Source organism: Gopherus flavomarginatus, chromosome 6 (genome assembly GCF_025201925.1).
Source record: "Gopherus flavomarginatus isolate rGopFla2 chromosome 6, rGopFla2.mat.asm, whole genome shotgun sequence".
Lineage (NCBI taxonomy): Eukaryota > Metazoa > Chordata > Testudines > Testudinidae > Gopherus > Gopherus flavomarginatus.
Window position 1 is genome coordinate 105,505,276 of NC_066622.1, and position 22,498 is coordinate 105,527,773.

Sequence of the window (22,498 nt, forward strand, 5' to 3'; positions counted from 1 at the left end):
CTTAAATTACAAAGTTATACAATGCAATACAGCACCCCAGCCAGCCTTAGCAAGATCCAGCTATCACCAAGTAATAAAATAAACAGATCCTCCCTCAGATCCAACCCCATTCTCTCTACATTTTCACTAGCACAAGCCCAGTAAGATAAATGTATATTTATATTGGTGAATTGGCCAGATCCCCTTCCCTATTAATTTCCCATCTGCTCACCTTGAATAGCACACTGGGTATCAAAGCATACGTTCTCTCTACAATTTGTCCACTAATGGTGCAACCATCATGTTTCACTCACATCTGGGTTTCCTGAGGGCTTGAGTTGGTGAGCTAGGCTAGGTCTTATTCTGTCACACAGGAAAAATAAGATCTGTTGGTGATGGCTGCTGCTAGCACTTTTGCTCCCACTGCCACCACCTGCCAAGTTAAAATTAACTACTTGTTGGGTCAACACTGCAGTTTTCTGTAGTGCTGAAGGTTTCTTGTAATTTATAATGGTATTTGGATTCTCCTCACCTGAAGCTATCCCAGGTGGAGGTCCAGGTGGTGCAGAAGACAACCACTGACTGCTCAATGACATTCACTGTTAGCACCATATCTCACTTTGATCCAATGCATTAGAGGCAAGAAACTCTGCAGCAGGCAGGTCTCCAATAATCTGCCCACATGGAGAGCTTCTTCCTAGTCCATTAAAGGTTGTTTTTGCCCTGAACATGAGAGTTTCCCAATTTCCAAACATTTTCCTTTAGAGGATTTTAAAATAACAATTAATAACAATGTAACTCTAGGTCTGTAAACCCATTGCTAACTGCCCAACCAGCCCTTGGAAAGTAGGCCTCTATAGTCTCCCAGCATGACCAAACTGATTGCAGTGCCTAAGGCCTATCTCCTTCCTATGGGATTACAGGGGTATAAAGATTTTGACATCATTTATCCGGATAGCAAGAAGTGGCCTAGTGAGGCGATGGCCCTCAATTTCTGTAGGTAAGGCAGAGAGTAAAGCACATTGGAGTGAAGCAGAGACTGCCTAAACACCCTTCCCCACATCCAGGAACCAGAGGGAGTCAGGCTCAGAATCTCAAAAAGGTGTTTATGCACCTAACTTCCATTGAAATCAGTAGACAGTGCCTCAAAGAATTTTCTAACTGCTATTAAAACAGCAGTTGCCAGTTCTCTAAAAGATTACTTAATGATTCACTACTAAGTTAAGAGTCTTGGAACACAGAAAAGTTCCAGAAGGGAAGAAAACTAATGTTCTGCAAATATTTTAAAAGGATATGTGTTGCTGTTACTGGGCCGTCACAGGATAAATAAATGTGCAAATGCCAGATCACAGGACTCTTGTGCCACATCTGAGATAATGGATTTTCATTAACAAAGTGACATCAAGATTAACTGTATGCACTGCTTCCAAGCAAGTTCATCTACATGCTTTATTAGTCCATACCAGAGGGTTGCAAGAATACAGAACCAGCCTCCTCCCCAAATAAAGACAAAATTTCCTCCCTCTCTCCCCTCTGTCCCCACTCTGAAACCTAGCAGGCCACAGCTCTCACCCTGCGTCCCTCCCAATCCAACTCCACACACAAGGTTAGTGTTTTTGCTGAACCTGTTCCTCACATGGGCATTACATCAAGATCCAGCTCTGATGAGATACTGGATTTCAACAGAAGGCTTTGTGCTTAAGGAGCTCAAACTGTGACAAATTTTGGTGCTCCATTTACAAGAAATGCTACACAATTGGTGACAATTTTCAATCCAATACTGGTACACGTTCTATGGCCTCTTGCACCTACAGTTATTGCTTGGGTCACATCAGTAGTGACAGTTGTGTATTAAACAAATATGGACGTGTTTTTTCTAGATATGACAAAGCTCGGTGTAATTCCCAGATTGAAAAATACAGAGATTACTTTAATGTTAAGAATCAGAATACCTGTTTATCTGAGAGGAATACATCAGAAATTGATTCAAGCTCTAAGATTCAAGCTCTAATTTCTGATGTATTCCTCTCAGATAAACAGGAATTCTGATTCTTAACATTAAAGTAATCTCTGTATTTTTCAATCTGGGAATTACACCGAGCTTTGTCATATCTAGAAAAAACACGTCCATATTTGTTTAATTGGGTCTGTTTGACCAAATTTGGGAGTGTCTGGATCCATGGTTTTGTCCTGGCTCATTAGAAGGATCAGAGACACCTGCAAACTTGGTTCTAGATTTGGATTTTGAACAGCCCCAAAACATGAGGTAGTTTTCAGCTGGGGTTAGAACACAACTTGAGAAATGACATTACTTTTCACATTTGGGTGATCATCTGGCCCTTTAAATCTGGATCAGGGAACTGTAGGTACAAATGTCTCATGCGCAATCCCCATAAAGTAGGGCTCACCTTGCATTCCACTCTGATTTCACACTGTACATACCAAGAAATCAGGGAGTCAGAACAAAATCCCAAAAACTTTTCATTCATAAAGCCTCAAAATAATTATTTATAAACAGAAGGTAACTCTGTATTGAATTTCATCTGCCAGTTTGTTGCCCTGTCACCCAGTTTTGAGAGATCCCTTTGTAACTCTTTGCAGTCAGCCTTGAAGTTAACTACCTTGACAAATTTAGTATCATCTGTAGACTTTGCCACCTTACTGTTTACCCCCCTTTCCAGATAATTGATGGACATTTTGAACAGCACGAATCCCATTACAGCTCCTGGGAGGACCCAGCTATTTACCTCGCCACTGTGAAAACTCATCATTTTATTCCTACCCTTTGTTTCCGGTTTTTTAACCAGTTACTTATCCATGAGAGGATCTTCCCTCTTATCCCTTGATTGTTTACTTTGTTTAAGAGCCTTTGTTTGGACCTTCTGAAAATCCAAGAACACTTTATCAACTGGATCAACCTCGTCCACACATTTGTTGACACCCTCAATGAATTCTACTATAGAAACATGATTTCCATTAACAAAGGCCATAATGACTCTTCCCTAAAATATCATGTTCAACTAGATGTCCAATAATTCTTTTCTTTACTATTGTTTCAACCAATTTCCCTGATACTGAAGGTAGGCTTACCGGCCTGTAAATGCCAGGATCACCTCTAGAGACTTATGAAAAAAAAATAAAGACATTATGTTAGCTATCCTCCAATCATTTGGTACAGAGGCAGATTTAAGTGACAGGTTACATACCACAGTTAGTAGTTCTGCAATTTCACCCAAGATTTCTGAAGGAACTCAAATATGAATACCATCTGGTCCTGGTGACTTCTTATTGTTTAATATATCAATTTGTTTCAAACCTCCTCTATTGACACCTTAAACAGTTCCTCAGATTTATCACCTAAAAAGGATGGCTCAGGTGTGTGAATCTCCCTCACATCCTCTGCAGTGAAGACTGATGCAAAGAATTAATTTAGCATCTCCACAATGCCTTTATTTTTCTTGAATGCTCCTTTAGCACTTGAATCATCCAGTGGCCTTACTGATTATTTGGCAGGTTTCCTGCTTCTGACATACTGGAAAAAAAAAGAGAAAGGTTGCTGTTAGCTAAGGCAACTAATTGCTCTTCAAATTCTTTTTTGGCCTGCCTAATTATATTTTTATACTTGACTTGCCAGAATTTATGATCCTATTTTCCTCAGTAGGATTTGACTTCCAATATTTAAAGGCTGTCTCTTTGCCTCTAACCACCTTTTACTGTGTTGTTTAGTCATGGTGACTTTTTTTTGGTCCTCTTACTGCTGTTTTTTTTTTAAATTGAGGTATAAATTTAGTTAGAGTGACAATATTTTCCCAAAGGGAAAATGAGACACACCCATGCCAGCCCAAACCATTCCCCCTACCCCCCACGCAGGGGTGCCCGAGTCCTTCCTGCCTCCCGCCCATGTGGGGCCGGCCTGATGCCCCACTTACCCCACCCTGGGCCTGTCGAGCCTGCCCATCTCCTCCCCCCCTAGTCCAAGCCCCCCTGCTGCCTGCCCACATGCAGGGCTGGTCCTCCAAGACCCCCCACTGCCCACCCATGATCCTCCCACCACCCACAAGGCTGATGGTCAAAGGCCACTCTGCCACAAGCCCACCCACAAGGCCACTTGAAGCCCCCTGCACATGGGGCAGGCCAGCCAGCCCAAGCAGCTTTCCCTAGCTCCCCCATCCCCACAGGCTGTTGCAAGCGCTGGGCAGAGTGCACAGTAGGTGCATGGAAGAGAGGGGCACAGACTCCCCTGGCAAGGCTTGAGCTGATGGCGGTGCAGCAGGGTTGCTTTCTGGGAAGCACGGGGGGGCAGCAGGGCAGGAGCCGCTGCAGGAGCAGCAAAGCCCTGGTTCCTCCTATCTGGGCATGCTCTCACTGTCCATTCCCTGCACTGCTGCTGCTAGAGGAGGCAGCCCAGGAGGCCAGTGTGGGAACACACTGGATGGGCGAGCATTGCTGCTTGCCTTCCCCCTGCTGCCAGCTCTGTGATACGATCCCAGAAAATACGGGACAATTTGCCCATATTTAACAAAAAGTCAGGACACCTGGAAGGCAGCTTAAATATGGGATTGTCCCATTAAAAACTGGATGCCTGGTCATGTTGCATTTAGTAGAAGCCTTTATTATGGTGTTTTTAAGTAGTCTTCACATAGGTTGCAGGCATTTCACTCTTGTATCTATTCCTTTTACTTTCCATTGAACTAGCTTACTCATTTTTGTGTAGTTCTCCCTTTTGGAAGTTAAATGCTACTGTAATTGGCTTCTTTGATACCCCTGCTGCCCCAGGATGTTAATGTAATTAATTTATGGTCCCTATTACTGATCAGTTCAACTATATTCATCTCATGGACAAGATCCTGTGTTCCCCTTAGGACAAAATCAATAATTGCCTCTACCCTTGTGGGTTCCAGGACTATCTGCTGCAAGAAGCAGTCTTTAATGGTGTCTAGAAATTTTCTCTGTTTCCTATCCTGAGGTGACAAGTACCTAGTTAATATAGGGATAGTTGAAATCTCTCTTCATCATTGGGTTTGTTTTTGTAGTCTCTCTAATCTCCCTGAGCATTTCACAACCATCATCATCCTGGTCAGGTGGTCAACAGTATATTCCTACTGCTACACTCTTATTAGTAAAGTGTGGAATTTCTATCTACAGAGATACTATGGTACAGTTCACCAGCATCATTACTGAAAATCCTCATGTGATGCTGCAGGCAACTCACAAGCTTTAGGCACAGTCAGTGATATCTGCTCAGGTGAAAGAGGAGATTAAGGACACCAAAGTGCCCCCTAGTTCCCCTCTCACACAAACATATCCCAAAAAGTAAGGTGGTGCTCCTGTTCAAAGTCCTGAAGGCACATCTAAGAATAGCAATTGGTGGATTCCAAAGATGATGTTCTCTTTCCCTGCCAAAGGCAGAAGAGGGGGATGCTGACAGAAAACTCAGTTTGGATGGAAATCATGTGTTATTCAGGAGATTCTACCTTTAACTTTAAAATTCTGTGATTTTTGTAGCGTTCCACTTTGAGGTTCAGATTCAAATACTCAGAATGACTACACATGAGCTAACACCAGAAAAATGGGTCACTGAACTTGTGAAAAATTGGAATGTCAGAGTTTTCCCACATTTTCCTCCTTTATTATCATTTAGGACCACTCCCTAAGGTTCTTACTCAGGCCTCATTCACCCTTAAAAATTAGCTGGACCTAGCTAATTGTACAGGGCTGTGAAAAATATGTCCTGTGTGGGGCAGTTGGGGCAACCTAACCCCTGGTGTAGCTACCGTCAACCTAGCTCTACCCCTTGTAGATGTGGATGAATGAGACAGAAAAACTCTTCCATAGATGTAGGAAGCATCTACACTATGGTGCTGCAGCACCATCACTGTGTTGCTGTACCATAGACATGGCCTCAAACTCCCATTTACTTCACTCACACACTTCTCAACTGCCAAACTTGACCTTTTCCTCCCCCACCAGCCTCCTGCAAAACCAGAGAACTGTCAGGATTGAAAACTTTCAGCTGAGCCTGAGAACCGGCCAGGTCAGCCTCCAGGATGATTAATGAGCATATTTGGATTGCAGTAGGCCCACATGTAAGCTCAGTAGCAGCCAGTCACCAGATGCTCAATGCTTCTGCACAGAGCTGCAATTGCTCTTGCCTCTGCCCTGCTCTGTTCTCATCCTGTCCTTCTCTATATTCCCTTCCTGGCTTCAGCTCCAATCTTTGGCTTTGACCCTTGGTCCCCAGTTCTTGTTCATGGGCCCTCCCTCAACCTGGTTCTAACCATTGAGCTGGACTGTCTCAGGTAGGTGCTGGCACTAACTTTCCACTCACCATCCAGATTGCTTGATAGGAATGCCTTTTACCCAAGACATTCCCTTCCATTGTAACACTGACAGACCCTAGTCATCGGTGGGCAGGATTGAACCTGGGACCTTGGGAGCTAAATACTTGAGCCTCTATTGCATGAGCTAAAAGCCATTTTGCTCTTAGCTAAGGCTGTAGATGAGAGTCATTAATCTCTAAGTGGTATTGGTGCCACTAGCTGGGACAGAACACCACACCCAGGAGGTGTGTGGGTTACACCATGTCTTTGTGCAGGTTCAGGTTCATGTAGGGAGGCAGAGGATCTGAAAATAGCCAGTGGGATGTGAATAGAAGAGTCTCCTCTCAAACCTGTTCCTGTCTCTCATTCAATTACCCCTTAGTTCCAGAAGGTTCAAAAAAAAATTCAGGAGTTGTGTAGATTTCTACCAACTTAAATTAAGCCAACTGCTCTTCCAGAACAGAACAGGCTCAGAAGAGCCTCATTCCTCTGATGTTTTGAGAGATCTATAAAACTTGCTCTCTGAGGCAGCTTACCAGCTCAGGAGGCTCCTGAACATGAAACTCACATGTTTTACCTAAACAGGAACAGCTGAGTGTTGTGGTTTATATAAAACTATATGCCATGTATGTGTGGCATGTGGCAGTAAATGAAACACTTACTTCAGAACTTACTGAAGTTCTCTCAGCAAAAAAAGATTGCTGTGAGGTTGGCTTTTACGCACCAAGGCATAAAATAAAGTGGTGATAAATACAAATGAGTCAGAAAAAGATGGAAAAGCAAGCAATTAGCAGGAATGAACTGGTGATCCTGACATATTACAATAAAATTAAGCAAGCTTTCCAAAAGGGCAAGTTTAACATACCTACCCACAATGAATTTGAGCAGCAGGGTTTGCTACCACTTCTCCAAACTGTTGCTGTGGTCTGGCCTTTTAGAAGTCTGACTACAGCTCTTCCATCAGCCCCAGAAGTCAAAACTAACAGAATTTAATATATTTAGACTAGGCTCACCTAGCTGTCATGTTTCACAGATCCATGTGGATGTTGGCTGTTTTTAATTAAAAACAATTTTTATCATAATACATTTCAACAGACCAATCTGTAGTCAAACACTGCCTTTCCAATTGTACTTAAAGCTCAGTCTTTTCTGTGTATAAATAATGGTCTGCTTAGCATTACTGTAATGAATGGATTGCCTGAATATATTAATTCTTGTGATCAAAAACATCAGAACAACGGATAATACTAATCTCTTACTACCAGACATGTGCACAGTTTCAGCACCGAAGCTGTCACTAGGAAGTCAACTTCAACCCATTAATTGCACTAGAGTGACAGGATCTCATGGAAATAAGCAGAAAGCTTTGTGACACTAACGTGAATTACCTAACATCTAGACAGCTTCTCTCAGAGTTGAGTGGGGTTACCGAAGTACACCCAGCTGCACCACAGGAGGAACTGTGGGATTTACTGTATGTAAGGAATATCGACAGTAGTGCCAAAAGTAATAAATGGAGCCTGAACAATTACTACACTTATAAGATTATATACTGGGGTGCAACATGTACTTTTTTCAGAAAACAGGTTCTTTTCCTAGGCACCTACTTCAAGTAAGTTGAGGAGATGGAATCTGGTGAAACACACAGAGAAACTTTATTTTATACAGACAATCACAATGGAAATCATAGGAAATCAATATACATAGCACTTAGAATAAAATAAGTACAGTAAAGTGGCTTCCTGCATTGTTCATACTTACAGTCTAGTTTTGGGCATACTTACAACTCTGTGGAGACCACTGGTTACAAGAAAGGAAAAGTTAGTGGAATCCATCAGAATGAAGATACTGATTCAGTTTACACTGTCTCAGGGTGAACCTAAAGAAAAAGGAACTGGGTGTGGTATTTTACACCACTCTTTATGATAATAGTACAGATACATACTATATTTGATCCTTTACCCTGATTATAATAAAGGCAGTAGCAGCCCCTATTCATATGTAGCTTTTGGGCTTCCCATAGTAAGTATCAAATATTAATATTAATGTTTTACATTACTTATTTCTTAATAATTCCTATACATAAATGCAGTCTAAGTGCTTAAATACCACATAGCAGCCTAATTGCCAAAGCGCCCTGTCCAGGGCTGGCTCCAACCACCAGCATCCCAAGCAGGTGTTTGGCACGGCACTCTGCAAGGAGCGGCAGTCCCTGTGTTTTTGCCCACAAGCAGCATGCTGACTTACCACCGCGGACGGCGGGGGCAGTCCATGTGCTGTTAGGGCGGCTGGCGCATTTCCGTGGCGGTGGCCATTTGGCAGCAGCTTCTACATTCACCTGTCCTGTTCAGCTGGCTGAAGACAGAAGCTGCCGCCAAATTGCCGCCATCGCGGAAACGCACGAGCCACCCTAAGGGCAAACGGACTGCCCCTGCAGTCCACAGCAACAGTGAGCTACTTGAGGAGGTGAAAACAGTAGAGCCAGCCCTGCCTCTGTCAAGGCTGATTTCCCACTCTGGCACTTAGAGTGCAGAAGGTGGGGGCCCACAAGGATTCTAAAAATTAATACTGGCCACTACAGACTGGTATTAAACTCCCAGGGTTACAGCTTCTCTCTGACTTTGGATGCATAGATGCTGCCACCACCCAAGTGCAAAAAAAAACCTTTTGACCCAGGAAGGTGCACTTGAGAATTCCTTCCTGTGGGGTACCCTCAAGTCCTTTCACTACCACCCCCTCCACGGAAGAGTTGCAGAAAAAAACCCAAAGGAAATCAGCTGTTGCCACCAGCTAATTAAACAATATATGCACAAACCTCTTAGGACACAAAAAACCCTATCCTGTTCTTAAAAAAGGAAAATTTTATTAAAAACAAAAAGAATGAAAATACATCTGGAACTTAGGCTATTGCTAGATTTTAAAAGAGCAAATACAATAATTAAGCATCAAGAATGGTTCTCGTGAGGTCCAGCTTAATGGTTATAAGCAAAACAAAAGCATTTGGGGGTTAGCACAAAGGAGTGCACAAGCCTTACAGAAATAAAAAAGATAAATCTAATCATGTCTTCCTAGACATTTCCTGATCTACTTACATATCTGTGGTTTCAAACTGAGTAGTTTCTTGGTATGATCTGGTGATTTTCATACCTTTTTACAGCATAGCACCAGCCCTATTTTCCCCTCTCTCCGGAGAACAGACAGACAGACAAATGGAAAGTTTTTCCCCAATTTTAAAAAGTTCTAGCCTTCCCATTGGCTCTTTTGGTCAGGTGTCCACTCCATTCCTTTTACCTATGGGCTTTTTTAACCCTTTGCAGGTAAAGCAAGTAGAGAATAGATTTATATAGTGGCATTATATTTTCTATCTTATCTATTCCTTTCTTCATAGTTCCTAACAGTTAGTTTCTTTGACTACCACTGAACACTGAGCAGATGTTTTCAGAGAACTAGTTAAAAGACTAGCTCCCATTACAGCCATGTGACTTCAACTGGAACAGAACATGACTCAGAATGAGCTGATTATAAATAATCTTTCTCTGGTTCCTTTTGGGGCTCCAGTGTGTAGCTTAGGGCATCTCATAAAGAAAATAGGATGGTCCGAGTACAGCCAAGACAGGCCATTTTTACTTATTGGCTGTGTTCTCTTCTTGAGTCGACTTCTTTTGCTAGTAGCAGGATGTGACAATCTGTCCCTTATGTTCACCCTTTTTACAAGACTATGCTAAATTTTATACAAAGTATGCCTTCAAGGTATCATTTGAAAACTCATAATTTGTTGATCATTATTGTCCTGGTAAAATGTGTGGCAAGATTGTATGTAAAGTTATGAAATTCTACTATGACTTTGTTGAGACATGCTCCAAGTTTAGAAAAGTCAGGCGCAAACCAATTTCTCAGAGACAAAAGGCAAACTGACATCTCAGCCGGGTGTCAACAAAATGAAATAGACCATCACCTGGTTAAGCAGCTATTCCTTGGCAGGAAAAAGGGTCTGAGCAAGAAATCTACTTTTTGGCAAAGGAACACCTATCCCCACAGCCTTGCTGTCTCCTGGACGTCATTTGGAGATGATTCTCAAAGAAGAGAAAAATGATAAAAATGAGGAACAGAGGCTCCAAATCATCTCTCTCCCTTCATCTCTGCTCACAGCCTCGACAACTTAAAGGACAAAGGAAGACTGAGGACAGATCCTATCCGAAAGGAGTTCAACCAGTAGGTTTGCTACAGCAGGTGGTGAGAGAAACCTTTGCTTTGAATTCACTTAGCTTGTTAAATTAGGTATTAATTTACATTTTACCTTTTAATTCTTTGTAACCAATTTTGACTTTCATGCCTCATTACTTGTAATCACAAAATGTATCTTTCTGTAATTAATAAACTTTGTTTTTTCTAAACCATATGTTTGAGGAATTTCATGTGAGATAATGAAATGACAGACTTTATATGAGCGTGTGTTGTCCAGAAGTGTGGTGGGCAGTACAAGAAGCACGGTTCTGGAAGAAAGCCTGGGGCTAGGAGTCTGCTGATATTACCCTGCATTGTAATTCATGATGTAGTAAGATGAGGCCCGGAAACAAACTCTTGTGTCAGAGGCCTAGTCTGAGGCCTGAAGCCTGAACCAAAGTACTTCCAGGTATTGCTAAGCAAAAACTGGGCTCTGAGCCAGAAGCAGGCCACATTCACAGAAGTAGTGAGGAGAGGAACTTGTGCCAAGATGACATCAGGACACTCCACAGACATAACAAGGAACAGGCAGGTGCATCTTAAAGACAGGACAGCATGATGGATAGATCTGTTTGTCTGGAACAACATGATCAAAGGGGAGACAGAACCCTAATGAGCCAAGAGGCTGTACCTCAATACATCAGTAGGGATGAGTAATCTGTCCTGTAACTGTATAAAAGTAGGCCCCGGGAGTGTGCATCTTTGTCCATTCTAGGGGGCAGTGGAAAATCCCACCACAGACTGAGCTGTGTCCATTGCCAGGGGCACATATTCGTAGTATGTCTTGCAGAGTCTACAGAAAACTATTACTGTGCTTCATTTGACAGTAAACCTGGCTTGGATTCCTTCGTACCTTACTAGAGTCTGTGGTCTTTGGGGATTCTCTCGGGGTTTGCTGCATCAGTGATCTGTGCAGAGCCAGGGCAGCACACAGAGGGAACACGCACACAGCCGACTGTTATCATCATCGAACAAGAGCAGAGCAACACAGCGGTAGCTGCATACTGACAACACATGAGTGATAGACTACAGCACTTATTCACTATAGCTGAGAGTGACTTACATGCTGATGGCTGTGTGTGAGCAGACCAGGAGTGATTGCTCTTACAGCGAAGCAGGGTAAGAGGCACCCCATGTTGGTGAATTTGAAAGAACACAGCTATCTATCAGTACAGAATGTACCCTGAGGAGTATCACAAGGGGGAGGCAGGGTAGAAAAGAGCAGCTGGAGACTGCTACTCCCTTCCACTGTTAAGGTCTTACATTCAGGGGATGAGATAATGGCCCACTTTCCTTAGTCTGGTGCTTGATTTCATGAAGGTAGCAGGTTCACTCCTCCTCAGTCCATTTAGGTAGCAACTTCTGGTAATAAATGGGTATCCCCTGTCTACCACTCCTAATGTTCATGAGTACTGTACCTTTGGAGGCCAGTCCCTCCTGCAGAAGGCGCTTTGCTTGAACTAGTGCCTAAAATTAGCAATGTGTCCATAGCAGCATGGATGGCCATTCAGGCTAGCCTTCCCCAAGAACAATCCCACCTAATGCCTTAGTTACATACTCCAGCAGCTAGTCCATGCCAGCTTGGACACACTCCTAGCCACTAACTTGAGGAGACCTAGCACAGATACAGCTATGTGAGCTGGGAATCACACTTCCCAGTTCAACTGTAGACACACTCAGAGAGTAGCCCTGTGGCAGATCAAACTTGTGTGTATATTACAGTCATAGATCCTTTTCTGAATGGTTTGTTGCAAGCCTAATTTGTGACTACTTCTGATAAACTGGGTTGTCAGACCCAAAAGGGCTTCTCTCCCTGAGGTTGACAAACATATCATTGGCTCCTGCTGATACATCTTTATAAAAGGATCTCTAGAGTTTTGTCATGCTGCAGTGCACTCTGATAAATAAATTCTATGGGTCCATTCTTCCCTTTGTTTCAATGAGCCAGAAACCCTTTAAGGACTGGAGGCAGGCCTCTTAATTGAATTGCCGAAGTCTCGGGAAATGTTTGGTTCATAAACAAGGAACAGATTTAGGGGGAGAGAGATGTGTGAGCTTAACTGTGATTATAATAAAAGGCTAAGAGAATCAATTTCCTACATGTGCCAAGAGAACCAATCTGACTTCTAAACCATGCCCTTGGAATTACTCTTTGCAGGTGATCAAAAGTTTCTAAACCTACAGACCTGCAACTCTCTGCATTCTACTAATTACAGTGACCGATGTAGAACCAGATCTCTCACAGAAAAATCAGTCTCCTAAGGACATTTGGTCCTATTTTGGGGAAGTGGTAATATTCAGCCCACTACTACTGATGCTAGGGCATTCACTGTCACAAAAACTGCAATATTATTCCTGTGTTTCACTAAGGCCTGGTCTACACTACGCTGTTAAACCGATTTTAACAGCGTTAAATCAATTTAACGCTGCACCCGTCCACACTACACTGCTCTTTATATCGATTTAAAGGGCTCTTTAAATCGATTTCTGTACTCCTACAAAACAAGAGGAGTAACACTAAAATTGATATTACTATATCGGATTAGGGTTAGTGTGGACGCAAATCGATGTTATTGGCCTCATTATTTTACAGCAGCTACCCACAATGCACCGCTCCAGAAATCGACGCTAGCCTCAGACCATGGACGCACACCACCGAATTAATGTGCCTAGTATGGACACGCACAATCGACTTTATAATATCTGTTTTATAAAATTGGTTTAAGCTAATTCGAATTTATCCTGTAGTGTAGACGTAGCCTCAGAGTACTTTTGTGCTTGCTCTGGTTCCTTCAGCGCGATAGGCACATGTGACTCAATCACTACATTGGATACAACCACTTGCCTAATCAGACATAATACACAACTAAAGAGGATTGTTCTGGGTTTTTCCACCCACACAAATGGGCTTTCTCTGTGTCATCTATCATCTTAAGGAAACAGGTTTCAATGAGTACATAGAATGCACCATTTTGATTTTATCTGAAACACAACAGAATGCTGGATCCCATTTGGATCTGACATCTGAATCAAAGCATACAGTATAGTTATAGACATGTTGGTCCCAGGATATGAGAGAGAAAACGTGGGTGAGGTAATATCTTCTATTGAATTAACTTCTGTGGCTGAGACAAGCTTTCAAGCCAAGCTGTGCTCTTTTTCAGGTTTGGGAAAGCAGCATCATAGCAAAATGCAAGGTGGAACAGATTGTTTAGCATAAGTAATTAGCACATATTATAAGGGACCAGTCAAGTTAGAGTAACCTATTAACACCTGTGCAGTCATAGGACAAAAAGAAGGGGCTAAGTGGATTGCAGATTGTTATAATAAACCATAAATCCAGCATCTCTGATCAGTTCTTGATTTTTAACATCTAGCAGAGTAATGAATTGAGCCTCAAAGGCTCCACTTTTGAAAGTGGTGGGCAGGCTTCCTTTGAGGATGAGAACTGATAGAGTGCTTGTTTTGTGAAAAGTGTTTATCCACACATGACAGGGTATTTCTGAATGTCTGTGTACTTAATGCAGTATTCACCTAACAAAACTTTTGCATATATTCTTAGCACATACATTTAAATGACATTCTGTGACATTTCACAACACGTAGGAAGTTGCCCCATGTACTAATATAACTTCACAGAACTGAAACTAACAAAGGGGAAGGGGGTGGATCTGTGGAATCCTCCACCATAATCATATCATTTTTTCCAGTGGCCCTCACTTGAGAATTGCCTTCTAAGGTCAAAAGGACCATTGCTCAGTTAAAAACAGATGGAAACTGAATATGACCCTGTGTTACCTACACCTTAAGATTTATTAAGTCTATGGGCATGGCTACACTTGCAGATGTAGAGCACTGTGAATTAAACCTACCTTTGGAGACCGCAGTAGGGAAAGCGCTGCAGTCTGTCCACACTGACAGCTGCTTGCCCACTGGTATTGACACATTTGCAGCAGCACTGCGAGCAGTGCATTATGGGTAGCTATTCCAGAATGCAAATGACTGCAATGTGCTTTTCAAATGGGGGTGGTGGAGTGTGACAGGGAGTGTGTTGTGTGTATGTGGGGGAAGAGAGAATAGGTGGGGGGGCTGAGAGCATGTCAGCATGCTGTCTTGTAAATTCAGACAGCAGCAGACACCCACTCCCCCTCCCCCTGCCTCTTTCACGCACAGCATTCCACACTAATCTGTCATGGAGCACACTTATCTGTCTCAGAGCAGATAAGCAGCCAGCTGTCAGAAACGGAGCTTTCAAACAGCATATCTGCATTCCTACAGAGAGTTCAAAACAGTGACAAGAGTGGTCACTTGACTTGAGGGGTTATGGGACGTTTCTGGAGGCTGATCAGAGCACAGTAATGCAACACCTTGTCCACACTGGTGCTGCAGCGCTCCAGCGGGGGCGCAGCAAATGTTATTCCACTTGCCAAGGTAGAGTACCAGCAGCACTGTAGCTGTCGAGTCAGAGCTCACTACGTGCCTTGCCAGGGTGGATGGGCAGTGAGCTAGGGCACCCAGGGCTACTTTATTGCACTGTAACTTGCAAGTGTAGCCAGCCCTATGGTTATATAAACTAAATTGGAAAGATTAACAGTACAAGCATCAGCCAAGAACCGTCAATAGCTGAAGGTCTAATTAGCACAATATTTTACTTTTTGGAAGCCAAGTGTTGTCTATGGCTACTTTTTCAACAAGAAGGTTAAAATATTATCAGGAATTGTACTTACATTTTTTCAGCAGATATGTTCCCTAATTATATCTAGCATTATGCAAATAAGAATTATAGCAGTAAGTCTGTTAAATGCCAGCTTGGTTGGACCAATATTTTAGTTTTAAGCAGGGCTCTGCTGTTTTATGAGTTACACATTTATATTGTCAGAGGCATGACATGACTCACAAATGATGTGCATGTAAGAGATGCACTGACATCAGTTCAGTTTCTGTTGGAACTTAGCTTTGCATTGGAATGCTGAAATCATGTTAAATTAGCAGAAGTTGGGTCCTAAAGTCAATGGAAAGACTCTATAAATGGGCCTACCTGTTCTGTAGCAACCCCTTCTAAGTGTCCCTGCTGCAGCCTGTCTCAGTTTCCCCTTCCATGAGGTAAGGAGTTCACACTAACAGTCTGCAAAAAGAAGCCAAACACTCTCTAATTAACAGTAGCATGAGTCTCTTTAATGAAGCCTACTCAAAGGAGCTAGTTTGACGTAATAATTTGAAGGCTTTTACTTCAGAGGCCAAGTTAGGACTACTCAGAACTTCAACGTCCTAAAACAAAAATCTCTAGGCCTGGTGAAGCCAGTCTTCAGGGAGCTAAAACAGGATCAGTCTCCCTTGCCAGCTATACAGCCTCTCTAAACAGTTATTTTCAGCTGCTTCTTTCCAGTGCACAGTAGCTGTCTTACTAGCTCAGCTTCCTCTAGCAAACCCTGCATCTGCTATAAGGGCCCAGGCTTCTCCACTGACTGCAGAACTCTGTGGTTTCTCCCCCTGTGTGCTTAAGATCTCTCCCAGAACTCCCTGTCTCCCTTGCAGCCCTTAATCAGCCAGATAATATGTCTGGCCCCTCCCAGGTGTGTCAGGCAGGGCTTATTGGACAGGCTGGCCATCTCTAGGCCTCTGACCCTTAAGGGTGTAGACCACTGCTTTACAGATTGCCACTGACTATATTAGGAGTTGGATCAAACTCTCCATTAAAAATAAATTTATTGACTGAACTAGGTTGTTCTCTCCTTGGTGCAGAAAGTAAATATACCTTTTGAATTTTCAGATTACATTTTTTATACTAATTCTATCCACCTTTACATAATGACTTTTTTTTTTATAATTACAGGAATAAACAAAGGAATTACATATAGGTTGAATGAGTCTTGGAAAAATAGATTGACTATGCCATGCAACATCTAGCCAAACTGATTTTCAGTATTGTTTTGAATTATTCCTGAAAGTCCCACAACTGAATGCAACTTCTTGGCGAAGACATTGCAGTGTCAAAATGCTCTTTGATTAGAGCTGAAATAAGTTTCCTTTCCTAGCATGCTCTTCCCCTTGAGTAATTGCTACTGAGTAGAGGTCACAATAATGTGGCTTGGTATAAATGATTGTTTGGACAAATAAGGTTTGTGGACACCCACTACCCCCAACGACAATCTGCTAAACCTCCGGACTCCAACACCAATTATGCCTCACAAACACCGCTTCAGAGTCTGCTGCTCCCCTCAGTGACAAGCTTGGCTTCTGCTCCTTCTACAGCCGCTTTGTTCTTCACTACCCTTCTGGTGCTGCAGGAGGTTGGATGGAGGGTTGCAGCCAGGAGTCTCTAATTGCCCCCCTCCCAAGGCCCCTTCCTCACTCTGCCCTGGGAAGGAGGTAGTGCAGGGAACTGGAAAGGAGGAACCACTCGGGATTCTTCCTGTAGCCCCATAGGAGGGTCTGAAAACCTGCAGTCTATTAGGAAAATCCATCATGTTGACTGTCTTGTGGAAGGGGTGTCAGGCTGATCACTAGCAAGGCAGGTCAGATATAGTTCTGACAACTGTCAGGGATGGCCTAGGTATACTTAATCTTGAGTGTTTTTGGAGGAGGGGAGAGGAGTTTGTGTTACCTTTCATCCCCTCGCTTCCCACAGGTGAGGCAACTAAAGGGATTTTTCATATCATTCCAAAGACTTTGGGGTTTCCCTACCCTTATGGGATTAATTGGCAAGCGCAGTCAGTCAGGCAAGCTATGAGATCCTTCTTGTGCCCCATCTAGAAATGTCCCTATGCTTTCAGTTCTGGGTCCCACACTTACATTTAATTCCACTCTAACCCATGATGTTCAGTGTTAGTTCAGCTGGTTCTAACTCACTCTGTTCAGAATGGCTGAGAAATTATTTTTGGCAACTAGAAATTTCAACCAAAAATGCACTTTTGGGGGGCTCCAAAACTATTTGTGAATTTGGGGTGAATTCGACAAATGGTTCAGGTTAAAAAACAAAAAAAGTCATGTAATTTTTTTTTCAAAAAAGTCAAAACATTCCCAATTTCAACCATTTCAAAACATTTTGCTCAGACTTTTTCATTTCAAAACATTTTAATTCAAACGGTATTTCATCTTCAAATTTGGCCAAGTAAAAAGGAAAAACACAAAAAAGGTGAAAAATAACCCAAAACTGTCACATTGAAATGAAAAACTTGAAAAAAGTTGTCATGAGGTAACTCAATTGGTTTGGTCAATTTAAAAAAAAATCTAATTTTTTGATTAGACAAAAAAGTTCAAAAAAATTGATTTTGGTTGAAATAAAACCAGATTTTTTTATTTTTATTTTTGAGTTTGGTCCCCCAACCAAAAAATGCATTCCTTGGTCCTAACCATATACCTCTCAGAACTTTTACACAGGAGCTGCTTTAGCCACATGGCTCAGCTTTTGGTATGAAAAGATAAAAAGTAAATTAGAACTAAACTGCTCCAAAATTCCTGCAGGCAAAATTCCTTTGATTTCATGTATGAGAATTGCAATATCAAGCAAGTTATTTGGTTGTGCATATAGAGGCAAACTGTCAGAAGGCCCTGCAGCTGGCCTAAAGAGCGAGGTAGGCTGCCTGATGGATTGCCCTGCCTGATTGGCTGAGGAAATTAGCAGGCTGGTTCTTAAACTCAGCAACAGCAGTAGCTTGCTAGCTGCTCAACGCACATGCCCATGAACTCTTTGCCTTGTTGTGTTCATCTCTTGCCAAGCCCTGCTCCTCCACAGCACCAGCCAATATCCTACACTGCTTCTGCCTTCCCTGGTTCCTGGTAATCTGGCTCCAACCCCTGTCTCTGGCATTTGGACTCTGACTCCAGTTCTGACCTACGGCCCTAATTCTGGCCCTGTCTCGGTCTCTGGCTCTGGCATTTGGACGCCAACCACTAGGCATGACCACCTAGGACCCAGTCTCCTAACACAAACATGCAGTGTAGTTAAAGAGGTTTCTATATATGTTAAACTTTTGTATAAAAATTCTTTGAACACTGCTGCATACAAATAAATATACACTCACAAATCTTATTTACATTCAATTTATAATTTACATTTAATTTACAAAAAGTGGAAAGTTTAATGAATGCTTTTTTATGTACATAAATTCTACTATGTGCATGCACAAGTGATAGTGCTCCAAAGTTGCACATGCAAATGGAAGCCACATTTTGAAAGTTTGGTCTGTAATGGTTAAAATGATTTACTAGAATACTAACTAAGACAGTTAGCTAAATGGCTTTTCTACAGAATCGTTCCTCTAGTTTTATGTACAGTAATAATGAAATGTTCATAAGAGTTCAAATTAAGTTTACTCAATGCACAAGACTGGTGGTTAAGGGTAATCACTGGAATAACGTGGCATGGTTTCAATGTTTAAAAGGATTTTGCATCACTTAAAATTCATGTTCATGACAATGAACAGAGATGGATGAAAATAGCCAAAATATTCATAAATATTCCTGAGAAGTGGTGCTGTAATTTCCTAGCCTTTTTTTAAATGCATGAAAATGAAAGTAAGGCCTTGTCCACACCAAAATTTAGTTCACAGCAAGCTGTACTAACAGTTCCTTAGAGCAATGGTTCTCAAACTTCAGCAACCCGAGGACCCCCATTTTGATTTAAAGTTTTTCAGGGACCCCCAAGCCCTCTCTGGTCAGTCCCAGGCCCTGCCCCACCTCCACCCTTTCCCTCAAGACCCCATCCCAGCCCCACCTCTTCCCATCCACTGCTCACTCCATCCCTCCTCCCTCCCGTGCTCAGTCTCCCTTACTCACTTTCACCAGACTGGGAAAGAGGGTTGGGGTGTAGAAGGCAGGGGTGGCTCCATGTATTTTGCCACCCCAAATATGGCAGTCAGGAGGCTTTCGGCGACATGCCTGTGGGAGGTCCACCGGTCCCTTGCCTTTGGTGTACCCGCTGCCGAATTGCCACCGAAGCCACAGGACCTGTGGACCTCTTGCAGGCATGCCACTGAAGGAAGACTGACTGACGCCCTCATGGCAACCAACAGGCTGCCCCCCGCAGCTTGCTGCCCCATGTACGCACTTGGTGGGCTGGTGCCTGGAGTCACCCCTGGTAGGAGGGGGTGCAGGATGCAGGCTCTGGGAGGGAGTTTGGGTGCGGGAGGTGTTGTGAGGTGCATGTTCTGAGAGGGAGTTCTGGTGCAGGCTCTGGGGATTGGGGTGCAGGAGGGGGTGAGGGGTGCGGAACTTACCTCGGGCAGCTTCGAAAGTGATTGACATCTCTCTGGAAGCGGCTCCTAGGTTTCTCAAGCAAATAATTCTCAACAATAAAAATGAGGTGACACCAAATTTGTATGGAACGTAAGTAAATTTTCCACTAAAAAGAGTGATAGCCTCTGAAGGCTACTTTTCAGTTATTGAATATGACGAACTATTTTCATTCAGATGAGGTTTATAAATGGGAGGGGAGCTACATTTTAAATCAGAATAGCACTGGGGGAGAAGAGGCTGTTTGGTTTGGTTTTTAATTGTGACCTTACCAAATGAGGCAGCTTTGGTTTCAGCTATTACATCTTGATTATTATAGGTACTTTATTTTGAGAAATTAAAACCTGTGCAGTCAGAAAAGTATTATTCTTGTACTAACTTGCAAACTGCCTTTAACAGTTTTCCTTATCCCAGAGATACTGAAGACCTCTGCAGTTTATAAGTTGAGGGGAGATCTCTGGAGCAGAGAACTTGGAGCTGTTGAAAGGAAGAAACTGTTTTTGTCAGACCTACTCAAATAATTGTAGTGTTAAGATGATACTGGTATATTTATAAATTATAACTAAGCTTGGGAGGATTAAATTTTTTATTGGTAAATGTATGTAAACATTGATTTCACCATATACGCACAAACTGACAAAAATATTCTCATTGATAATTTAAATTCACAGAGAAGAAAAGAAGGAAAAATGCTGCTTGAGATCTTATTAGAATCTGCTTTAAGGATATTTATATATTTTGACATGTGATGTGGACAATTTGTGTTGTAATGGTTACAAACTTTTTGAATCTCAACATCTCTTTGAATTTCAACATCTACTGTCATTACATAATTATTGTCTGACCGCCTTCATAATTATTTCCCACAATATGAAAATTTAAATAGACAAAATAAAAATAAGATGCTTAAAACCCACAATTTTGTGCAACTGTGAAAATGTAATTATATAAAAATTAAAAATGCTTAAAAATAAATACTGATATAAATATCCACAAAATTATATTTAAAAAATGGAATTCTGCCAAGCATGATTATATCACCAATATGGAAAAGGAAGACAAAAGTACAGTAAGACAAATTAAAAAAGAAAAGTAATTATGTTATACCAAGAAAACAAAAACCAATAGGATATTATTAAAGAGGATAAAGCAATATGCTGCATTTATTGTGATTACAGAAAGAATCATAGTAAACATCAGTTATAGCTATAACATTCCATTCACTCACGCATTCTTTCACACACACATAAGTTCTGCAAAGTTGTTGTTATAGTTACCAGCCTTAGGGTACGTCCACACTACCTGCCAGATCAACAGGTAGCGATCGATCTATCAGGGATTGATTTACCATGTCTCGTCTAGATGCGATAAATTGATCCCCGAACACTCTGCCATCAACTCCGGAACTCCACCAGGACAAGATGCAGAAGCAGAATTGACCGGGGGGGCGGTGGGGGGACAGTGGCTGTCAATCCCGCACCGTGAGGACAGGAGATAAGTCAATCTAAGATATGTCGACTTCAGCTACACTATTCTCGTAGCTGAAGTTGCGTATCTTAGATTGATTCCCCTCACCCAGTGTAGACCAGGCCTTAGAGTTGCATGTGCCAAGTCACTGGCCAGGTGGCCTGGACATGAGGAGGGAGCTGGGCCTTGTCAGATGTACATCTGATGATCCTGGAAGTTGGCTGCAGAACCAGACCCAAAGTTCTCAGTCTTCAGGGCCTGTTTTGTTAAGGATTTATCCTCATTCAAGTCTATAGGGTTTGCTTCATCATGCTGTTTTCATGTTTGAAGTGATAATCAATCACGCAGATGGCACAGCAATGACGGCTTGTTAATATCTTGTTCTTCGGTTCTTCGGCCATCTCCCGTCCTTGGGGTGGTACAGTTGTGAGTGGATTCTGGTGTGCCCTCAGGGTTATCATTGGGCTATCTCACCTAGCACATTCTTCAGCCTGTTGGTTCTTCCTCTAGATGTGGTGTGATTTATTAGGCTGGCATGTCAACTCTTCTATTACTCATCCAAAAACACAACCACAATCACACTCTATTTTACTTAACATACTTCCTATTACATCTACATTTTATTACCTATACATTCTTTAACATAACCATTCTCAAATCATTGGGTCATGACAGACTCTAATGAATCTATTCATGACACTTGTTATACATGAAAAGAAAATAAGTAAGATAGAAAAGCAAAAGTGGAGGATTAACAAATCTTGCTCCTGAACTCAGGAAGACTGCTGTTATCTTATCATTTTTAAAACTAACTCTTTGTCTCTGGACTTTCTTCCTGCATTTAACACACAGACTCTGCAAACTAACAGGCCTGCTTCAATTAGCACAAACTCAGGAGGCTGAGAGACATATTTCTTTCCAATAATAAAAGCCAAACCCGGGGTCTGGACTGGCCCATACTTTCCCATAGCATCAATGTATTAATTACTATTTTAATCCAACAATTGAATCAATGTTCTGTGCCAAGGGTTAACATTTATGAATAGATTAACCAGCAGCATACTTGGACCAAAACAGTGATTCTACCACCCTCCTGATGTGACTAATGAAAGTCTCAATTTGACAAATGATGCCAAAGTATAACGGTTTATATTTCTAAAGAAAAAAACATTTATTTTTTAAAGTAAATGAATATTTTAAAAAGTTTGTTGCATGTGAGGTGCGCACAGTCAAAATAAGCAGCTCATGCTCACCTCTTTGACCTTGCTTTCCCA

At 42.1% G+C, this 22,498-nt stretch overlaps 1 long non-coding RNA gene across 1 annotated transcript; it reads right to left on the bottom strand.

Moving 5' to 3' along the window:
• Positions 1-8,082: 8,082 nt before the first annotated feature.
• On the bottom strand, positions 8,083-16,020 carry LOC127054100 (uncharacterized). The gene is made up of 3 exons (XR_007775177.1): positions 15,753-16,020; positions 15,562-15,648; positions 8,083-8,178 (listed from the first exon to the last, which is right to left on the bottom strand). It is a non-coding gene; the product is annotated as an uncharacterized LOC127054100 (long non-coding RNA).
• Positions 16,021-22,498: the final 6,478 nt, after the last annotated feature.